Below are 19786 nucleotides of genomic sequence, written 5' to 3'. Positions count from 1 at the left end.
AGCTCCTGGTCTTGTTTTTGCTCACTGTATAGAGCTTCTCCATCTTTGGCTGCAAAGAATATAATCAATCAGTAAAGGTCTGGACCTTAATCCCTGAGGTGGAAGACCCAAGTCCAGGACTTTGAACTACCATAGAACTCCTGACCCCATGGAACACTAATCAACAAGAGCTATCCCAAAAACCTCCACTTCAACACTAATACCAGGCCTCACCCAAAGGGCAGCAAGCTCCAATGCCAGATGCCCCATGCCAGTACTTCAGAAAAACAGAACCACAACCCTGTACATTAAGGAGCCAGGCTGCTCAAAGTCATTCCAAACTCATGGATACCCCAAAACACAGCATTAGATACAGCACTGCCCTTCAGAGAGACAAGATCCAGCTCCATCCACCAGAACACAGGCAAGAATCCAACCAACCAGGAGATTTTCAGAAACTACTGGTCCAGTCTCATCCAGAGGGAGCAGATTCTACAATTAACAGGAGCTACAGCCTTTCAGCCTGCAAAAAGGAGACATAAAACACAGTGAATTAAACAAAATGAAATGATAGAGAAACATTCAGTAGATGAAGGAACATTTTTAAAACCCACAAGACCAAACAAATGAAAAGAAAATAGACAATATACTTGAAAAAAAAAAAAAAATCAGTGTAATGATAGTAAAGATGATCTAAAATCTTGAAAATAAAATGGATAAGTAGACTGGAGGAATAGATCAAGAAGGTGCAAGAAATGCTTAATAAGGACCTAGAAGAATTAAAGAATAAACAATCTGCAATGAACAATGCAATAACTGATATTTAATATATACCAGAGGGACCCAATCAGAGAAGGCAATGGCAACCCACTCCAGTACTCTTGCCTGGAAAATCCCATGGACGGAAGAGCCTGGTAGGCTGCAGTCCATGGGGTCGCTAAGAGTCGGACACGACTGAGAGACTTCACTTTCACTTTTCACTTTCATGCATTGGAGAAGGAAATAGCAACTCACTCCAGTGTTCTTGCCTGGAGAATCCCAGGGATGGTCGAGCCTGGTGGGCTCCCATCTATGTCGCATGGAGTCAGACACAACTGAAGTGACTTAGCAGCAGCAGCAGCAGAGGAACCCAAGAGCAGAGTAACAGTGGCAGAGGTAGAAAAGCAGATAAGTGAGATGGAAGATAGAATGGTAAAAATAACTGAAGCAGAGTGGAATAATAATAACAATAATAAAGAATAAAATGAAATGAGGACGGTCTCAGAGACCTCTGGGACATTAAGCACAATATTAGAATCATTATTAGTGGTCCCAGAAGAACAAAACAAAAGGAAAGGGTATGAGAAAATATTTGAGGAGATTATAGTCAAAAACTTCCCTAAAATGGGAAATGAAATAACCACCAAAGTCCAGGAAGCCCAGAGAGTCCCAATACAGGATAAACCCTAGAAGAAACACACCAAGACATATATTGATCAAACTAACAAAAATTAAAGACAAAAGACTAATATTAAAAGCAGCAAAAGTAAAGCAATAAATAAAATACAAGAGGATCCCCATAAGGCAAACAGCTGATTGTTCAACAGAAGTTCTGCAGGCCATAAGGGAGTGGCAGGATATACTTAAAGTGATGAGAAGAAAAAAACTTACAACCAAGATTACTCTATCCAGCAAGAATCTTATTCAGATTCAAAGGGGGAAATCAAAACCTTTATAGACAAGCAAATATTAAGAGAATTTAGCACTGCCAAACCAGCTTTACAACAAATGCTAAAGGAATTTCTCTGGACAGAAAACAAAAGAGAAAGAAAGGGCTTACAAGCCAAACACAAAACAACAAATGGTAAGAGGATCATACATATCAATAATTACCATAAATGTAAATGGACTAAATACTCCAACCAAAAGACACAGGTTGGCTAAATGGATATTAAAACAAGACCCTTATATATTCTGTCTATAAGAGATCTACCTCAGATCTAAGGACATATACAGACTGAAAGTGAAGGGCTGGAAAAAGATTTACCATGCAAACAGAAATCAAAAGAAAGCAGAAGTATAAATATTCATATCAGATTAAATAAACTTTAAAGTAAAGACCATAGCAAGAGACAAAGAAGGAGACTACATAATGATCAATGATCACTACATAATGGTCAATCCAAGAAGAATATATAACAATTATAAATATACATATGCTTCTCATACATAAGACAAACGCTAACAACTATTAAAGGAGAAATCAAGAGTAATAAAATAATAATGGGAGAATTTACACAATTCACACTAATGGACAGCTCATCCAGACAGAAAATTAATAATCAAACACAAGTTTTAAATGATACATTGAACCAGCCAGACCTAATTGATATCTACAGGTCACTTCATGCAAAAACAGTAGATTTCACTTTTTTCTCCAGTGCACATGGAATATTCTCCAGGACAGATTATATCTTGTATCACATATCAAGCTTTGGCAAAAAAGAAAGAAAGAAAGAAAGAAATTATTTTAAGCATCTTTTATGAACCACAATGATATAAGATTACACATCAGCCACAGGGGGAAGGAAAAAAACTATATAAAACACAGACATATTGAGACTAAATGATATGATTCTGAATGACCAACAGATCACTGAATAAATCAAAAAGGAAATCAAAATATACCTAGCAGCAAATGACAACTCAAAACCTATGGGATGCATTAAAAGCAGTGTTAAGAGGGATGTTTATACCAATACAAACTTGCCTCAAGAAACAAGAAAAACTTCAAATGAACAACCTAACCTTGAACCTAAAGCAACTAGAAACAGAAGAGCAAAACAAAAAACCCAAAATTTGTAGAAGGAAGAAATCATAAAGATCAAATCAGAAATAAATGGAAAATAAATAAAGAGACAATAACAAAGATCACTAAAAGCTGGTTCTTTGAGAACATAAACAACATTGACAAACCATTAGCCAGATTCATTAAGAAAAAAAGGGAGAAGACTCAACTCAATAAAATTAGAAATGAAAATGGAGAAGTTACAACAAAGAACACATAAATACAAAGGATTGCAAGAGACTACTGTATGCAACTATATGCCAATAAAATGGACAACTTGGAAGAAATGGAAAAATTTTTAGAAAAATATAACCTTCCATAACTGAACCAGGAAGAAATAGAAAATACGAACAGACCAATGAAAAGCCCAGTAATATAAACTGCAATAAAAAATATTCTAAACAAGACAAACAAACAAACAAAAAAAAAAATCAGGGTCAGACGGCTTCCAGGTGAATTCTATCAAATTTTAAAGAGCTTACACTTATACTGTTCAAACATTTCCAGGAAATTGTAGAGGAAGGAAAAGTTCTCAACTCATTCTTCGAGGCCACCATCACCCTGATAAAACCAAAGATTCCACACATGCACACACAAAAATTGCAGGTCAATATCAATGATGAACATAGATGGAAAAATCTTGAACAAAATTCTAGCAAACAGAATCCAACAACACATAGAAAAGATCATGAATCATGATCAAGTGCGCTTTATCCCAGGGAGGCATGTATTCCTCAATATACACAAATCAATTGATGTGATACACCATAGTAACAAATTGAAAAATAAAAACCATATGATGATCTCAATAGATGCAGATAAAGCTTTCAACAATATTCAAAACCAATTTATGATTAAAAACTCTCCAAATAGTAAGCATAGAAGAATCCTACTTCAAGATAATAAGCTCACAGCAAACATTATTCTAGTGGTAAAAACCTGAAACCATTTCCTCTAAGATCAGGAACAAGACAACGGTGCCCACCATAACCACTACTATTCAATAGTTTTGGAAATCCTAGCCACAACTGTCAGAGAAAAAAAAAAGAAAAAGAAATGAAAAGAATCCAGATTGGAAATGAAGAAGTAAAACTACCACTGTTTGCAGAAGAAATGATACTGTATAGAGCAACCATAAAGATAACACCAGAAAATCACTAAAGTTAATCAATGAATATAGTAAAATCACAGAATATAAAATCAATACACAGAAATCCCTTGGATTCCTATACTCTAACCATGAAAATTCAGACAGAGAAATTAAGGAAACAATCCACTGACCATTACAACAAAAAGAATAAAATACCTAGGAATAAACCTATCTAAAGAGAAAAAATACCTGTATGCAGAAAACTATAAGACAGTGATGAAAGAAATCAAACACAACTCAAGCAGATGGAGAAATATACCATTTTCTTCAATTTGAAGAATCAACACTGGAAAATGACTATGTGACCCAATGCAATCTACAGATTCAATGCAATATTATCAAACTACCAATGGTAATGTCCACAGAACTAGATAAAAAAAAAAAAAAAAATCACAATTTGTATGGAAGCACTAAAGACTCCAAATAGCCAAAGTAATCTTGAGGAAAAAAAAAAAAAAAAAAGAAAAAAAGATGGAGCTGGATGAATCAAGCTTTCTGACTTCAGGCTGTACTACAAAGCTACAGTCATCAAAATAGTGTGATATTGGCATGAAAACAGAAATAAAGACAAATGAAACAAGCTAGAAAGCCCAGAAATAAACCCACATACCTATGGGTACCTTATCTTTGACAAAGGAGGCAAGTATATACAAAGAAAAAAGACAGCCTCTTCAATAAGTGGTATTGGGAAGACTGTAAAGCTACATGTAAAAGAATGAAACTATAACACCTTTTAACACCATACACAAAAATAAACTCAAAATATATTAAAGACTTATATGGAAGGCAAGAAACTATAAAGCTTCTAGAGAATAGCATTGGCAGTACACTCCTTGACATAAATTGCAGCATGACCCTCTGTAACTCAGCTCCTAGAATAATGAAAATAAAAATAAACAGATGAGACCTGATTAAAAGCTTTTACATAGCAAAGGAAACTATCAATAAGGTGAAAACCAACCCTTAAAATGGGAGAAAATGAAAGCAAATGAATCAACTGACAGAGGATTAATCTCCAAAATATACAAGCAATTCATACAAATTAGTACAAGCAAAACAAGCACCACAATCAAAAAGTGGGCAGAAAACCTAAATAGACATTTAGCCAAAGAAGACATACACATGGCCAATAAACACATAAAAAGATGCTAAACATCACTCATAATTAGGGAAATGCAAATAAAAACTACAATGGTGTATCACCTCATATCTATCAGAATGGTCATTGCCAAAAAATCCACAAACAATAAATGCTAGAGAGGTTGTGAAGAAAAGGGGACTGTCTTGCACCATTGGTGCGAATGCCAATTAGTAGAGCCACTATGGAGAGGAATATCAGTTCAGTCGTGTCCGACTCTTTGCGACTCCTTGAATCACAGCACGCCAGGCCTCCCTGTCCATCACCAACTCCTGAAGTACACTCAAACTCATGTCCATCGAGTCGGTGATGCCATCCAGCCATCTCATCCTCTGTCATCCCCTTTTCCTCCTGCCCCCAATCCCTCCCAGTATCAGAGTCTTTTCCAATGAGTCAACTCTTCATATGAGGTGGCCAGAGTATTGAAGTTTCAGCTTCAGCATCAGTCCCTCCAATGAACACCCAGGACTGATCTCCTTTAGGATGGACTGGTTGGACCTCCTTGCAGTCCAAGGGACTCTCAAGAGTGTTCTTCAACACCACAGTTCAAAAGCATCAATTCTTCAACGCTCAGCTTTCTCCACAGCCCAACTCTCACATTTATACACGACCACTGGAAAAACCATAGCCTTGATGAGACGGATCTTTGTTGGCAAAGTAATATCTCTGCTTTTGAATATGCTACCTAGGTTGGTCATAATTTTCCTTCCAAGGAGTAAGCGTCTTTTAATTTTATGGCTGCAATCACCAAAGGCACTGATTTTGGAGCCCCCCAAAAAATAGTTTGACACTGTTTCCATTGATTCCCCATCTAATTGCCATGAAGTGATGGGACCTGATGCCATGATCTTAGTTTTCTGAATGTTGAGGTTTAAGCCAACTTTTTCACTCTCCTCTTTCACTTTGATCAAGAGGCTTGTTAGTTCCTCTTCACTTTCTGCCATAAGGGTGGTGTCATCTGCATATCTGAGGTTATTGATATTTCTCCCAGCAATCTTGATGCCAGCTTGTGCTTCTTCCAACCCAGCATTTCTCATGATGTACTCTGCATATAAAGTAAATAAGCAGGGTGACAATATACAGCCTTGATGTACTCCTTTTCCTATTTGGAACCAGTCTGTTGTTTCATGGCCAGTTCTAACTGATGCTTCCTGACCTGCATATAGGTATTTCAAGAGTCAGATCAGGTGGTCTGGTATTCCCATCTGTTTCAGAATTTTCCACAGTTTATTGTGGTCCACCCAGTCAAAGGCTTTGGCATAGTCAATAAAGCAGAAATAGATGTTTTTCTGGAACTCTCTTGCTTTTTCCATGATCCAGCAGATGTTGGCAATTTGATCTCTGGTTCCTCTGCCTTTTCTAAAACCAGCTTGAACATCAGGAAGTTCACGGTTCACATATTGCTGAAGCCTGGCTTGCAGAATTTTGAGCATTACTTTATTAGCCTGTGAGATGAGTGCAATTATGCAGTAGTTTGAGCAGTCTTTGGCATTGCCTTTGTTTGGGATTGGAATGAAAACTGACCTTTTCCAGTCCTGTGGCCACTTCTGAGTTTTCCAAATTTATTGGCATACTGAGTGCAGCACTTTCACAGCATCATCTTTCATGATTTGAAATAACTCAACTAAAATTCCATCACCTGCACTAGCTTTGTTCGTAGTGATGCTTTCTAAGGCCCGCTTGACTTCACATTCCAGGATGTCTGCCTCTAGGTCAGTGATCGCACCATCGTGATTATCTGGGTCATGAAGATCTTTTTTGTACAGTTCTCCTGTGTATTCTTCCCACCTTTTTTTTTTTTTTTTAATATCTTCTGCTTCTTTTAGGTCCATACAATTTCTGTCCTTTATCAAGCCCATCTTTGCATGAAATATTCCCTTCATATCTCTAATTTTCCTGAAGAGATCTCTAGTCTTTCCCATTCTGTTTTCCTCTATTTCTTTGCATTGATTGCTGAGGAAAGCTTTCTTATCTCTTCTTGCTATTCTTTGGAACTCTGCATTCAGATGCTTATATCTTTCCTTTTCTCCTTTGCATTCTGCTTCTCTTCTTTTCACAGCTATTTGTAAAGCCTCCCCAGACAGCCATTTTGCTTTTTTTCATTTCTTTTCCATAGGGATGGTCTTGATCCCTGTCTCCTGTACAATGTCATGAACATCCGTCCATAGTTCATCAGGTACTCTGTCTCTCAGACCCAGTCCCTTCAATCTGTTACTCACTTCCACTGTATAATCATAAGGGATTTGATTTAAGTCATACCTGAATGATCTAGTGGTTTTCCCCACTTTCTTCAATTTAAGTCTGAATTTGAGAACAAGGAGTTCATGATCTGAGCCACAGTCAGCTCCCAGTCTTGCTTTTGCTAGTTGTACAAAGCTTCTCCATCTTTGGCTGCAAAGAATATAATCAATCTGATTTTGGTGTTGACCATCTGGTGATGTCCATGTGTAGAGTCTTCTCTTGTGTTGTTGGAAAAGGGTGTCTGCTATGACCAGTGCATTTTCTTGGAAAAACTCTATTAGCCTTTGCCCTGCTTCATTCTGTACTCCAAGGCCAAATTTGCCTGTTACTCCAGGTGTTTCCAGACTTCCTACTTTTGCATTCCAGTCCCCTATAATGAAAAGGACATCTTTTTGGGGTGTTAGTGCTAAAAGGTCTTGTAGGTCTTCATAGAACTGTTCAACTTTAGCTTCTTCAGTGTTACTGGTTGGGGCATAGGCTTGGATTACTTTGATATTGAATGGTTTTCCTTGGAAAGGAACAGAGATCATTCTGTCATTTTTGAGATTGCATCTAAGTACTGCATTTCAGACTCTTGTTGACCATGATGGCTACTCCATTTCTTCTAAGGGATTCCTGCCTGTGGTAGTAGATATAATGGTCATCTGAATTAAACTCACCCATTGCAGTCCATTTTAGTTCTCGGATTCCTAGAACGTCAACGTTCACTCTTGCCATCACCTGTTTGACCACTTCCAATTTACCTTGATTCATGGACCTAACATTCCAGGTTCCTATGCAATACTGCTCTTTACATCATTGCACCTTGTGTCTATCTCCAGTCACATCCACAACTGGGTATTGTTTTTGCTTTGGCTCCATCCCTTCATTCTTTCTGGAGTTATTTATCCACTGATCTCCAGTAGCATATTGGGCACCTACTGACCCAGGGAGTTCCCCTTTTAGTATCCTATCACCTGAGACAAGCTCCCCCATGTCCGAGGTTGAGGCGGTGGCTGAGAGAAACAACCCCACGTCCACAGAGCAGTGGCTGTGCAGGCAAAGGAGGGTCAAGAGCAGCCACTCCACGTTCAAGGTCAGGAGGGGAAGCCATAAGCATATACCCCTCGTGCAAGGTAAGGAGCAGCAGCTGCACTTTGCTGGAGCAGCTGTGAAGAGATACCCCACGTCCAAGGTAAAAGAAACCCAAGTAAGATGGTAGGTGTTGTGAGAGGGCATCAGAGGGCAGACACACTGAAACCATAATCACAGAAAACTAGCCGATCTGATCACATGGACCACAGCCTTGTCTAACTCAGTGAAAATACACCATGCCATGTGGGGGGCCACCCAAGACAGGAGGGTCATGGTGGAGAGGTCTGACAGAATGTGGTCCACTGGAGAAGGGAATGGCAAACCACTTCAGTTTTTTTGCCTTGAGAATCCCATGAACAGTATGAAAAGAACAGTATGGATACTCCTTAAAAACTAGGAATAAAACTACCATAATACTAAAAAATCCCACTACTAGACATACACCCTGTGGAAACCAAATTTGAAAAAGACAGATGTACCCCAGTATTCTTTGCAGCACTATTTCCAATAACTTGGACATGGGAGCAACCTAGATGTCCATTGATAGATGAATGAATAAAGAAGTTGTGGTACATATATAAGCTATACAATGGAGCCATAAAAAGGAATGCATTTGAGTTAGTTCCAGTGAGGTAGATGAACCTAGATTTTATTATACAGATGAAGTAGGTCAGGAAGAAAAAAACAAATATCTCATATTAATACATATACATGGAATCTAGAAAGATCACACTGATGAACCTATTTATAGGGAAGCAATGGAGACACAGACATAGAGAACAGACTTCTGGACATAGGGTGGGGGTAAGGAAAGGGTGGGATAAATGAAGAGAGTATTCACTACCATATGTAAAATAGATAGCCAGTGGAAATTTGCTGCATGATCAGGGAGCTCAAACCCAGTGCTCTGTGACAATGTAGAGGGATGGGATGGGATTGGGTGGCAGGTGGGAGAGAGTTTCAAGAGGGAGGGACATATGTATACCTGTAGCTGAATCATGTTTTTGTATGGAAGAGACTAACACAATATTTTATCTACTGTATAATTGTAAAGCAATTATCTTTCAATTAAGAATACATACATTTAAATTGAAAAGATAAAATTCTGACTACAATGCTGAAAAAAAGCATAAGAGATTCTATCACATACCTATCAGATTGGAAAAAATTAAAAGTCTGACAATATCAAGTGCTTACAAGATATGGAGCATTGGAAGCAACTCTGCTGCTTGTGACAGGCAAAATGGTTACACCACGTTAGACTGTTTCACTAAATATGAAGATGTGCTTATCTTACAATTCAAAAAGGGCCCTCCCCAGAAAAACATGTGCATCTGCACAAGGAGACATGTAAAAACAGTCACAGAAATACTGTTGTAATACCTGAAAGTTGGAAACTTTGGATGTCTTTCTATAGTAAATGATCCAGTGTGTTCATACAGTGGAATACCTGTTGATGAAAATTAATAGACTACAGTCACACAAAGCAAGAGACAACATTAAGTAAAAGAAATGAGACAATGAGGAATGAGTTCAATTATATAAAATTTAAAACAAGTGACTGAACTGTTGCATTTCAGGATGCACATGTAGCTGTGTCTACTTTTCATCTCTGCAGAGATGGTAAAAGTATCCAATTAAACAGGGACTCAATCACCACACACGTTAGGATTGTGAACACTGACTGTGAACAGAAAGGGACTCTGGTGTGAGAGCAAGACTCCCTCTCTGACTTTAGTGTGGTCACAGGGTTGTTTGCCTCATAATTTTTCAATAAACAATACTTCTAGGTTTTATGCATTTTTCTCTGTACTGCCTTTATGTCGCAATAGAAACAGATTATATATATATTTTTTTGTCAACTAGACAAACATGAATCAAAATACACAAATATATCACTTATAGAACAATTGGGTCAAGTACATTTTGTTTGAGGAAGAAATTGCCCCTGTCTTGAGTAAATCTCGTTTATGGACCTTTCATTCCTTATGTTGTCACAGACAGGAAATATATTTTCCTTATCTCTAAACTGGGTTCTTAAAAATTCTTATTGTGGACTTTATAAATATTTCTATGGGAATGATATTCAGATGTAAACCAGATATGCTACATATTTTTTAAAAAGAATAAAAGTCAAATGCTGAGAAAAGACTAACGTCAAGGGGAAAGATGACAGCTGTCAATATATGTCCTTCTGACCATGGCAAAAAACTTGGGCAAGTTTCTGCTGGCCAATCTCAGAAAGAGAGGCTGCCATCCTGACTGTTGTTCACCAAGCGCCTCTGACATTCAGGCCTCATCCTCCCCTAGGCTCTGCCCTTCAGAGCCTTCCCCATCCAGCACAGTCATTCTCTTCCCAATAAGGCCATGGGAGTAGGCAGGGCATATGTTGTTACTGAGGGCGTATAGCTTTTTATTAGATTTTTTAGTACTTACCTTTTGCTATGAAGTTTGCTTGAAACTTAATGACTTAAAGAAATAACTATTTCTTTAGCTCAAATTCTGTTAACTAGCTGTGCATGTTCCTCTGATTAGGGTTAACTCAGCTAATTTTAGCTGGCTGGTTAATGAGTCATCCTGCAGTCACTTAGTAGGATAGTTTCCCTCATGTGTCTGGCCCAGACGACAGGCCACTTGGTCACAAGGAAGTCATCACCCTTCAAGTCAACCTGGATTTTGTTATATGTCAGTCAGAGCTCCTGGAGTAGTAAAGGCAGGTAAGTCACAAGTACAATCACAATGTATGTCTGCAGGTGTGATCTTTTAAAATTTATGTATTTATTTTTATTAGACTGTAATTGCTGTATAATGCTGTGTTGGTTTATGCTGTACAAAAAAGTGAATCAACTATAAGTATACATACACCCCTTCTTTTTAGACCTCCCATCACCACATCCTACCTCTCTAGGTCACTAAAGGTCACCAAGCTGAGCATCCTGTACTTTACAGTAATTTCCCATTTGCTGTTGTTGTTCAGTCATTCAGTAATGTCTGACTCTGCAACACCATGAACTTCAGCATGCCAGGCTCCCCTGTCCTTCACTATCTCCTGGAGTTTGCTTAAATTCATGTCCATTGAGTTGGTTATGCTAACTAGTCATCTTATCCTCTGCCATTCCCTTCTCCTCCTGCTCTCAGTCTTTCCCAGCATCAGGGTCTTTCCAATGAGTTGGCTCTTTGAATCAAATGGCTAAATACTGTAATTTTAGCCTTAGCATCAGTCCTTCCAATTCAGAGTTGATTTGCTTTAGGACTTACTGGCTTGACCTCCTCTCAATCCAAGGGGCTCTTAAGAGTCTTGAAAGCTTGTTGCTGAGCTGTGAATGATGCCAGGATTCTTGGCCTCCAGAGGAGAGGTATTCAATCCAGTGCCAGTGATGAGGCTTGATCACTCAGAGTTTTTGTGTAATAAAGTTTTATTAAAGTATAAAAGAGACAGAGAAAGCTTCTGACATAGACATCAGAAGGGGGCAGAAGTCCCCCCCTTACTAGTTTTTAGCAAGAAATTATATACCTGTTAGCAGGCTGTTAAAAGGTAATGTCTCAGAACTCAGAGAATGACACCAGGTTCCTCACCCTCAACATGCATTTTGAGAAAACATTGGCACAAGGTGAGTTATCCTAGGCCATAAAACAATTGACATGATTTCTGAAGAAAGGCAGTTTTCCAAGCAAATAGGTAGTCTCATTAACATAGCTAAAGAGAACATTTCCATGAGTAAAATATACTGTTGAGATGTTATTGATTCTGAGACTTAGGTGGAACCAACCTGAGGAAAGACAGAGTCTAAGGTAAATACATAGTTCATTAACATTGCTTAAGAAAAGCATTTCCATAAGAAAAATGCTTTGGTTAGCACAAGGTTTGAGAAAAGTTAAGTTCAGGTGGAACCAGGTGTCATCACGGCCACACAGAATTTTAAGAGAAACCTCCTTTTAATTTTGTATAGAGAAGAAAAAAATATCTGACACTTGTAGTTTGTTTCCTCCTGTTGCTTAAGAGAAAGGTAAAAACAAGTCTGATACCTGCAGCCTATTTTCTCTGTTTGGAGGCCCTTAGTCTTCCTACCCAGAGAAGGCAATGGCAACCCACTCCAGTACTATTGCCTGGAAAAATCCCATGGACGGAAGAGTCTGGTAGGCTGCAGTCCATGGGGTCGCTAGGAGTCAGACACGACTGAAAGACTTCACTTTCACTTTTCACTTTCATGAATTGGAGAAGGAAATGGCAACCCACTCTAGTGTTCTTGCCTGGAGAATCCCAGGGACGGGGGAGCCTGGTGGGCTGCCTTCTATGGGGTCACACAGAGTCGGACACGACTGAAGCAACTTAGCAGCACCAGCAGCAACAGCAGCCTTCCTACCTGTTACCCTCTCAGTCTTCTTTAGCACCACATTTTGAAATCATCAATTTGTCATTATTCAGCCTTCATTGTACAGGTCAAACTCTCACATCTGTACATGACTATTGGAAAAATCATAACTTTGACTATACAGACCTTTGTCAGCAAAGTGATGTCTCTGTATTTTAATATGTTGTCTATGTTTGTCATAACTTTCCATTGAAGGAGCAAGTGTCTTTTAATTTCATGGCTGCAGTCACCATCCACAGTGATTTGGGACACAAGAAAATGAAATTTGTCACTGCTTCCACCTTTCTACCTTCTATTTGCATGAAGTGATGGGACTGGATGTAATGATCTAGTTTTTTTGAATGTTGAATTTTAAGCTAGCTTTTCACTCTTTTCTTTCACCCTCATCAAGAGGCTCTTTAGTTCGTCTTTCTTCCCTTAGAGTTGTGTCATCAGCACATATGAGGTTGTTGATATTTCTCCTGGCAATCTCCTGGCAAACAATTTAAGCTTGTGATTCATCCAGCCTATCATTTCACATGATTTATGAACTGAACTGAACTCTGCATGTAAGTTAAATAAGCAGGGTGACAATACAAAGTTTTGTCATACTCCTTTCCCAAATTTGAACCAGTCCATTGTTCCATGTCGGGTTTTAATTGCTGCTTCTTGACCTGCATACAGATTTCTCAGGAGATAGGAAAGGTGGTTTGGTATTCCCATTTCTTTAAAAATTGTCCAGTTTGTTGCTATCCACACAGTCAAAGGCAATGAAGCAGGAGGAGATGTTTTTCTAGAATTATCTTGCTTTTCTTTGATTCAATGAATGTTTGCAATTTGATCTCTGGTTCCTCTGTCTTTTCTAAATCTAGCTTGTACATCCAGAAGCCTAGCTTGAAGGATTTTGACCATAACCTTACTAGCATGGGAAATGTGTAAAATTGTATGGTAGTCTGAACATTCTTTGGCATTGCCCTTCTTTAGGATTGGGATTTCCCGGTTGCACAGATGGTCAAGAATCTGCCTGCAATGCAGGAGATCTGGATTTGATCCCTGGGTTGGGAAGGTCCCCTGGAGAGGGAATGGCAATTCTACTAGAATTCTAGAGGATTCCAGGACAGAGGAGCCTGACAGGCTGTAGTCCATGGGGTCACAAACAGTCAGACACCATTGAACAACTTTCACTTTTCCTTGGGATTGTATTGAAAACTGACCTTTTCCACTCCTGTAGCCACTGCTAAGTTTTCCAAATTTGCTGGCATATTGAGTGTAGCACTTTCACAGCATCTTTTTTTAGGATTTGAAATAGCTCAGCTGGAATCCCATCACCTTTACTAGCTTTGTTCATAATAATTCTTCCAAAGGCCCACTTGACTTCACACTCCAGGATGTCTGATGCTAGGTGAGTGACCACACCATTGTGGTTATCTGGGTCATTAAGACCTTTTTTATAGTTCTTCCGTGTATTCATGCCACCTCTTTTTAGCCCCTTCTGCTTCTGTTAGGTCCTTATCATTTCTGTCAATTATTATGCCCATTCTTGCATGAAATTTTCCCTTGATATCTCCAATTCTCTTGAAGACATCTCTAGTATTTCCCATTCGATTGTTTTCCTGTATTTCTTTGTACTGTTCATTTAAGAAGGTCTTCTGATTTCCCCTTGCTATTCTCTGGAACTCTGCACTCAATTGGATATATCCTTTCCCTTCTCCTTTGTCTTTAGCTTCTCTTCTTTCTTCAGCTATTTATAAAGCCTCCTCAGGTAACCATTTTGCCTTCTTGCATTTTTCCCCTCCTTGGGGATAAGTATGCCCACTGCCTCCTGTACAACATTACAAATATCCATCCATAGTTCTTCAGGCTCTCTGTCTACCAGATATAATGCCTTGAATCTATTTGTCATGTCCACTGTATAATAATATAGGATTTTATTGAGGTCATATCTGAATGACCTAGTGGTTTTCCCTATTGTTTTTTTGTTTTTTTTTTTTTTTTTAATTTCAGCCTGAGTTTTGCAATAAGGAGTTCATGATTTGAGCCACAGCCAGCTCCCAGTCTTGTTTTTCTGACATATAGAGCTTCATTATTTTCAGCTGCAAAGAATGTAATCAATCTGATTTTGGTATTGACCATCTGGTGATGTCCACGTGTCAAGTTGTTTCTTGTGTTGTTGTTAATGGGTTTTTGCTATGACCCATGTGTTCTTTTGACAAAATTCTGTTAGTCTTTCCCCTGCTTCATTTTGTACTCCAAGGTCAAACTTGCCTGTTACTGCAGGTATCTGTTGACTTCCTGCTTTTGTGTTCTAAATACCTCTGATGAAAAGAGCTTCACTAGTGGTTCAGACCGTAAATAATTTGCCTGCTAATGCAGGAGACCTGGGTTTGGTCCCTGGGTCAGAAAAATCTCCAGATTTTTCATTTGTTTCCTAAAGTTGATTAAATCTCATTTGTAGCAAACCATAGATGCTGTTCCTGGCATCCTCCCTGAAGAGATCAGTTAACTCAGACCCGTGATTCTATTCCTTGCAGTTCCCTAACCCTCTTCTGGGGACAGATGCTATTGACTCTCCTTCCCTTCCAACAGGAAACCACATTACTTCTGCTCAGTGTCACCAACCATCTTTCTAAAAGTATTTAAAAGCATTAAGGGATAAAAAACTGTTGGTGGGAATGCAAACTAGTACAGCCACTATGGAGAACAGTGTGGAGATTCCTTAAAAAACTGGAAATAGAACTGCCTTATGATCCAGCAATCCCATTGCTGGGCATACACACTGAGGAAACCAGAAGGGAAAGAGACATGTGTACCCCAATGTTCATTGCAGCACTGTTTATAATAGCCAGGACATGGAAACAACCTAGATGTCCATCAGCAGATGAATGGATAAGAAAGCTATGGTACATATACACAATGGAGTCTTACTCAGCCATTAAAAAGAATACATTTGAATCAGTTCTAATGAGGTGGATGAAACTGGAGCCTATTATACAGAGTGAAGTAAGTCAGAAAGAAAAACACCAATACAGTATACTAACACATATATATGGAATTTAGAAAGATGGTAACAATAACCCTGTGTACGAGACAGCAAAAGAGACACTGATGTATAGAACAGTCTTATGGACTCTCTGAGAGAGGGAGAGGGTGGGAAGATTTGGGAGAATGGCATTGAAACATGTAAAATATCATGTATGAAACGAGTTGCCAGTCCAGGTTCGATGCACGATACTGGATGCTTGGGGCTGGTGCACTGGGACAACCCAGAGGGATGGAATGGGGAGGGAGGATGGAGGAGGGTTCAGGATGGGGAACACATGTATACCTGTGGCGGATTCATTTTGATATTTGGCAAACTAATACAATTATGTAAAGTTTAAAAATAAAATAAAATTAAAAAAAAAAGATAAAAGGAATACAGAAGTAATACAAAAAAATATCTTGCTGATAAAGATGCAATCTAATTCTTCATTTTTTTTAAGTAATTTTTCTGAATAAAAGTTAGATATGTCAGTGCTAACATTTTTCTTAAAAAAAAAAATCTTGTTTTCTTGCAGATTTAAGGAAAAGAAGGCAAACTCTTTGCAAGGGATGAATCTTATCACTCTTTGGGCCTAGTTTTTCCAAACAATAGTACACACAAGACAGAAGGAGAATATATTACAATAAAATAATAAGTGGCCCCTAAAAACCTCAAAGTGCCTTGAAGACATTGCTGTTAGTTTCCCCAGTTATGTTCTGGCACTAATAATCTCAGATTCACAGAACTAAAGTGGGATCTCAAGAGTCAGGTAGCAATGGCAAAGTAATGAGGTCTCAGTGGTTTAATTTCTGAAAATTATTTTGGACATTTTCATGAAGAGTTATTTTGGAAAATGGATACCAACTGTTTAAAAATTTTCAAAGATATTTTGAAGAAGAGTTTTCAAAGAAACTAAACAAGTCTGAATTTCCTTTCAGGGTCATTTGAAAAATTTCCCCCACTGGAGTGGACCAGTGGGGGGAAAAATAGCAAGATATGCAAAACAAATCTGGTAGAGCTGTATCCTCCTAACACACAACCAATAGATGTGACCTCACTCCAGTACTCTTTCCTGGAAAGTTCCATGGACGGGGGAGCCTGGTAGGCTACAGTCTATGGGGTCGCTAAGAGTTGGACATGACTAAGCGTCTTTACTTTTACTTTTCACTTTCATACATTGGAGAAGGAAATGGCAACCCACTCCAGTGTTCTTGCCTGGAGAATCCCAGGAATGGGGGAGCCGGGTGGGTTGCCATCTATGGGGTCGCACAGAGTCGGACACGATTGAAGCGACTTAGCAGCAGCAGCATAAACAGATATGGATTCAGAGGATCTTTTATCTAAAGTTGTTTGGAGTGTACTAAAAGGTCTATTCCAGTGAAAGTTATTTTCTCCAACAATTCCTACTATGTTTCTCATTTGTTTACATAAATTCACTAACTTTTATAATAATGACTCTGGGAGGGGTAACACAGTAAGTCACTGTAGGTGTGAATGTTTTCAGTGTAAATTAATTCATCCAAAGGAAACTAAACAAACTAGATTTTTATGTTAAAGACTGAGGAAACAAGGATTCAGAGCATACCCACTGGAACATCACAAGGGTGAGTCCTAAGCAAATAAGTAGGAGAATGTGGACGTGGGGTGAACAGGATGTCCAGTCTGTAGTTAGGTAGCTTTCTCAAAGCTTCAACTTTCTCTTTGTAAAATAGGAATATTTCTATCTTGCTTACATATAGAGTTACTGTGAACATTCAATTTAATAATATTCCTGAAACATTCCAATGTTTCATTCCTATATAGAAAATGAAGGAATGGGTCCTGAAGTCCGAGGGTCACAAGGACAAAGACATGCATTATGATGGGAAATGATTGATGACATAGGTAAGTGAATACATAGATAAATAAAACAAGAATTGTCAGTTACTATATTCTTACTCTAAGGAAACAGTATACCTATTTTATTCAAGGACATAAAATCAGGAGAAAAATAAGACAAGTTTCTTCATTAAATGAAGATTTTCTTACATTCCTAAAGAACTTGGAGACATGAAAATCAGTCTTTCCCCTTGATCTCTCTTTAAGAAAAGGATGCTAAAAAGAAAGTAGTGGATTTTCAAGCCCTGACATTCACAGGTGCCCATAAGATATAAAATTAAAAAAAAGAAAAAAAAAAAAAAGGAAGCTGCTGAACCTTTCTTAGATTCCATTATTTATATGTATGTTTGTAAATGCAGATAAAATTTCTAGAAAACACACTAAGCTATTAACAGTGCTAGCTGGAGGGGGAAAGGGAATGAAGGGAGACTTTCTTTACACTTTTATAACATTTAGAAAGTTTCCAATCAAGCACTTCATGATTTCAAAAAAATTACAGTGATAAATAGTGTGATAGATATTATGATAGACATATTCACAATTTATTACCATGGGGGATGGGGTTGGCTGAGTCTTAACTAAGCAGGAATCAGTTAGATGAAACAGCAGAGGTGCAAGGGCCTGGGAGTTGGGAGTTACCAACATGTGTAGGTAGTTCAGTAAAACTGAATCCCAGGTAGATATGGGAGAAGAGTGTGAGGTTATGGTGGAAGGTTAATTCATGCATGTTGTGTAAGATGTCAAGAAATTTCAGCTTTATTTTGAGCCACAAGAAGAAGACTCTTGAGAGTCCCTTGGACTGCAAGAAGATCCAACTAGTCCATCCTAAAGGAGATCAGTCCTGAGCATTCATTGGAAGGACTGATGTTGAAGCTGAAACTCCAATACTTTGGCCTCCTGATGCGAAGAGCTGACTAATTTGAAAAGACCCTGATGCTGGGAAAGAGTGAGGACAAGAGGAGAATGGAATGACAGAGGATGAAATGGTTGGATGGATCACCAACTCACTGGACATGGGTTTGAGTGGACTCCAGGAGTTGGTGATGGACAGGGAGGCCTGACATATTGTGATTCACGGGGTGGCAAAGAGTTGGACACAACTGAGCAACTGAACTGAACTGAAGAAAACCATTGATGGATTTGGGGCATGAGAGTAATATGCTGTTATTTCTCTTTCAGTGAGATGCCTCTGGAAGTGGTGTGGCAAGTGGACAGAGCAGAAGAAAGCCAATTAGGAAGTACCTACCATGAGCAAAGACAGAATTATTGAAGATCTGAACTGAATAAAATACATATAATTAAGGGGAGCCATTTAGATGATTTTTTTTTTGAAACTAAAATTTAGGAGGGTGATCTACTCAGGAGATATGGATTTAAGAATCATCAGAGTGATAGGACTTCCTGGCAATCCAGTGGTTAAGACTTCACCTTCCAGTGCATGGGGTGTGACTGTGATCCTTGGTCAGAGAGCGAAGATCCCACTTTTCTCACAGCCAACAAACAAAAACATAAAACAGAAGTAATGTAACAAGTTCAAAAAGTGATTAGCTTAAGCCAGAATGTCCTAATTCTACTATTAAGTCTGCCATCACAATCCAAGACAAATCCATATTATTATTCACTCAATATTTTTTATTGACTTATATTAAGCCTCACCTTAAAGTGGTGAAAATCATAGGTTTGATGCTGATTTAAACCATATGTATAGCATAGATAGATACTGAGAATGCAGAGATTTAGACTAGAAAACCCCCAAAATAGAACCCTCATATTTAAGAGGTGAGCATAAAAAGAAGAGCAAACAGTGGACTCGAATACCACACCTGGACTGAGCAGAGAAGGAGGTCCTCAAAAGAAGGGAAGACTGGACACGTGTTGCCACTGAATTCAAGGATGAAGAGAACTAGGAAAAGAAAGCATCAGCATGAATGAGGACTAAGCCCAAAGATTTGCCTTGAACCAACTCCAAGTTCCAAGCAATAATATAAGCTTTATTTCATCAAAGTCCAATCTTTTATCAAAAGCAGATGACATTCTAGGTCATGGGGGACCCTGTGGGTGCCGCCTCCCCTGTGCCCTTCTTTAGTAAAACAAAATCATACCCCATGTGTGTGGTGAAAGAAAC

The 19786-nt window shown here is 38.6% G+C and overlaps 1 long non-coding RNA gene across 1 annotated transcript; it reads left to right on the top strand.

Moving 5' to 3' along the window:
* Positions 1–10996: 10996 nt before the first annotated feature.
* LOC129657141 (uncharacterized) lies at positions 10997–19024 on the top strand. The gene is made up of 3 exons (XR_008716555.1): positions 10997–11126; positions 17587–17667; positions 18841–19024. It is a non-coding gene; the product is annotated as an uncharacterized LOC129657141 (long non-coding RNA).
* Positions 19025–19786: the final 762 nt, after the last annotated feature.

Source organism: Bubalus kerabau, chromosome 7 (assembly GCF_029407905.1).
Source record: "Bubalus kerabau isolate K-KA32 ecotype Philippines breed swamp buffalo chromosome 7, PCC_UOA_SB_1v2, whole genome shotgun sequence".
Taxonomy (NCBI): Eukaryota; Metazoa; Chordata; class Mammalia; order Artiodactyla; family Bovidae; genus Bubalus; species Bubalus kerabau.
Note: the sequence above shows the minus strand (reverse complement) of the source record. Positions and strands in the feature narration are given on the sequence as shown.